The following is a 4,188-nucleotide window of genomic DNA, read 5'->3' as shown; positions in this document are numbered from 1 at the left end:
CACGCTCTCTTTCTCTGGAAAAGGAGCGAACGTTTCCTCCGAGCTTCCTGCCCTCCTCCCCCGTGTTCTCTTTTTTTCTCTCTCCTTATGCTCCATCTGCAGAGGCCCTCTTGACACTTTTATTTGCAGGTGTGCCTTCCGCGTCCTTCCACATCTCAACCACTATGTCTTTTCCTGAGCTGAGTTACCTCGACAGTTGAGGAGGACATTTTGGTTTCTGGCAGCTTCAGTCGGGATAATTTGAAGGGGGCAATTGGACTGGTCATATAAGCATGTGTGCATCCAAGGAAGCGGCCGTTATATTCCATGGAAACAATGACTCTCATCATCACATCTATAAATATATTCTCTGCCACTGTGGCAATCTGTCATCACAAACACAGTGACAGTGTAGCATCAAGAGATCCCTATGAAGTCAAACACACTTTGAATCTGTTTGTGTGCAAATGTTTGTGTTTCCTGGAGCCAGTTTTTATTCCAGGTCTCCGCCAGTGTTGGGCCTAAGACAAGAAGTGTGTGTGTGCATGTGTTTGTTTGTGCAAGGCTCACACATGTCTTTTTGCACGTATGTGTGTGTGTGTGTGTCAGTGCGTGTGTGTGTGTGTGTGTGTGTGTGTGTGTGTGTGTGTCAGTGTGTGTGTGTGTATTCCACCATCTCCACCTTCCAGTGCAGCTGATTGTATCCCACGTGTCAAATGAGACAGGAAACAGTGTTGTGCACCAAGAGGAGGAGTGTTTTCCAGAGGAAGTCCCTGAACAGATTGTTGTGGTGGAACCCCGGCCTTCATCACGCCAGAGCGCATTAAACGCGGATGAATCATAGACTGCACACAGTGGAAATGACAAAAGAGCTTGGGATGTAACCCCTTTTGACTTAGTGTTTCCCTAATGAGACTTGTTAGTCTACAAAGTCACAGTGACACTGGGATGAGAGAAAAACATGGCAGATGAAGAGGACCACATTATTGAATCTTTCTTTTTCTTTTTCAGTTGGTGGAAAAGGTAATAGGATACTTTCCTTAACTACAAATTAGGGTAAAAATACTGCATTCAAACACATTGTAGTATTAGTCAACAAAATGTACTCTTTTAGATGCTCCTCGGTTTTGTCTGGTTTCAAAAAGAAATCGTTCCTCCAACTGTGGTGTGTTTGTGTGCTTAAAGAAACAACATGGACGCTATGTTAAAAAAAAAGAAAGTGTTGTATTTTATTGCTCCGATCATTTAACACAATATTTTAGTGGTTTTCGAAACCACTAAAATATTGCTTTACTAGACTTATTGGCAGCGTTACTAACAATAAATATTTTTTTCAAACTAATCTGGGTCACTCTACGTCAAGAATGGGGAATGCCAGTGTCCAGGCCCGCGAGCCTGCAAGGCGATTCATAAATACAAAATAAGCAACTCGGAACTCTCTTTTTTTTTCTATAATAAAAGAAAATAAATTTGTATAAATCAATAAATCTATGATTTATTATGGCCCTCAAAGGATTTAATAACTAGAATTACAGCCTGGATATTGCCAAGTTGGAGTTTAGTCTTTCCAGACTCGTATAATATTTGTTGTGAACTCTGAAGGAATTCAATCAGAGGTATTTTGGGTATGGATGCATAGAAATTAAAATTGCCCTTGACAGGACAGAGGATCCCCACACCTGCTCTATATGGAAAATACTATTTTAGATCTAAAACCAGAACTACAATTACTGTCTCTGCAATAAAAGGCTGTTGCTATTTCCCTTTGAAATCTTCCCTTTGCTCCTCCTCCCATCCTCTTCTTCTTCCCTCCAGTTCTTTCTCCTTCTCCACCACCACCCTCACCCCTGCTGTCACTCCTCCCTACTGCCACCTCCTCCTCTCTGCTCTTTCATCTCGTCTTGTGGAATGCAGTCTGGTTTGTGTCAATAGTAGAATCTGCTTGAAGACATAATTGGCCTCCAACTCTCCTAACTGACCTAATTTGTGTTACCGGTCGTGACACCCTGAGGGTCTCCCAGTCTTCTCATGTGGTTAGATCGCATTTCTTTTCGGACATGTCCCTGCTTTTGTCTGGTCATAGCAGGAAATAACGCTTTCAGCTGCCGAGTCGACTTTGATTTACCTTCAAATGAACAGAACTTTACTGCCCCTTTGTTGTCCATTTTGGAATCCAATATCAATTTCAAACAGATTTGGAAAGAATTTCCCCCCCGGTGCTTGTGTACTGTAGCTCAAACAATTTGTTGGAAGGGCATTTTTCAGTCTTTCAGTTTTCTCCCTCTTGCCCTTTGGTCGTGCCCAGATGATCCATCACTCGCTCTGAACAGGTTGACTGTCTGATTTAGTTTCTTTGGGAAAAAAATGCTTAACACTCAGACAAAGCGCCATGATCCAATCACTGTCCCTAATGAAACCCGTGGCAGTGTAGAGGAGGTCAACCTTTTCTGTGACCTGTTTTAATTGTCCTATGCAGATGTGCACCAGGTACTCGTCTGTTTTAGGGACCCAGTGCTATAGAGCCGACTCTGCGTGGGGTTCAACCTTTTACGAACCAGTTTGCTTTTCCACGTCTCCGAGGTCCCGTCAACACTTGCACCGACTTCAAGCACAATCGTTGTGTATGCTCGAGAGTCTTTGAAGCTTCTTCTAATCCATTCTGGACTGCAGCCAATGACCACACAGCGAGGAGACAGTTTGTCTCCTCCACAGTCCACTGCTGCTCAGCTTTGGCATCCACAACATTAGTTCTCCATTTTCTCTGCAGACAATATGTTGCACAAGTCTTTTAAAAAGAAAAAAAAAAAAAAGGTTGGTCTTGGTCATGCCGTAAGCGGTGCTTTCTTCTACACCAGCAAAGAGTTGGTGCCACCCTGGAACCAGTTTTTCAGGCCGAGAGACAGTTCTTTGAAGTCCGAACTGCTCCTTGAACTGCCATGGTGGAAAATGGGCAAAAGTGTAGAATTGGAAAATTGGAACATTTCCAACGTTACTGCTTCCCAATGGTTGTGTCACAAAAGACACAGGTGCAGGGAGCGAGGCGTGCTATTATAATTTACTTTTAGAGACATTCATTTTTGCATTTACAGGTTTTGGAAAGCACCTCGCCGAAAAAAGGCTGAGAAACGTATCCAGTTTTTCCCCGTTGCCACTGCCATCAGCGGGTCCAACTTTTGGACCGGCAGTTCTGTGGAGCCGTGCCGCTGCCAACCAGGACTCGACTTTTTTGGTTGAAAAATGCATGAAATCATGCTAAATCTATCGGCCAGCATATCAGCCTGGCCAAGCTACACGGTCTAGTACTACGTCTTACCAGATTCCAGCCTTGCTTTGCCCTGCAACTGGGAGGGAAGGATTTTTTTGTTTTTCCCAAAGTTGAATTGTTATTTTCATTTAGCTACTAAAATATTTCAACTCTGCAGTTCTTCTTAACACAAAGTGATTTAGCATTCCTCAAAGCACCAAAAGCTTTTGGAAGACAAATGTCTTCTGTCGTTAATCAAAGTGTCACCTTCCTTTTCATACTCTGCTATTTTTAATTCTGTTTTGTGTTTTTTTTGTCACCGTATTCCTTTTCCGGCTCTTCTTTCTTCCCTCGGGGGTTCGTGGCGGATGCATAGGAACGGGGAGAACGGGTCACGCACGCTGCCCTCGCTCTGCTTTTGTCATCACAGATTTGTCATTTCTTTTTTCTTCATTTTTTAAACAGCTTTTCAACACATCAGCAGCCCCACCTGCCAACACGCACCGCGCGGCCAGAAGAACTCAGTCAGGGATGGGTACCAAAAACACACTCACACATTAGCCTTTGTGTACATCAGTTTCCATAAGGTCGATGTCACTGATAGGAATTGCTCCTTCGCATCCACAGGCGTACAGCCACCGTGCTCCCTGAAGAGGAATCACCTTCACTGCGGTGGAAAACCGCTCTGTGAAGGCGCCTCACCAAGATCCCTCCCAATATGAAAGTGACATATTAAAATTTTAAGATCGTGACTTTTCTTTTTCTTGATTTCTTCCGTCCAGGAGGTGCAGGCAATTGGAAAACGTTTGCTGCCGTGGCCAAGAGCAGAAGGTCCTTCACAGCTCAGTCGAGTGTGCAAGTTTCCTCACTTGGACTGGTTATGATTTTGAGAATGGAAAAAGACAATAATTTAGATTTTTTTCTTTTCCTTTTTTTTCCACTCACTTTTTCCAATCTGCTGATGC

The sequence above is a fragment of the Scophthalmus maximus genome, chromosome 14, assembly GCF_022379125.1.
Source record: "Scophthalmus maximus strain ysfricsl-2021 chromosome 14, ASM2237912v1, whole genome shotgun sequence".
Lineage (NCBI taxonomy): Eukaryota > Metazoa > Chordata > Actinopteri > Pleuronectiformes > Scophthalmidae > Scophthalmus > Scophthalmus maximus.
This window is presented reverse-complemented; position numbering follows the sequence as displayed.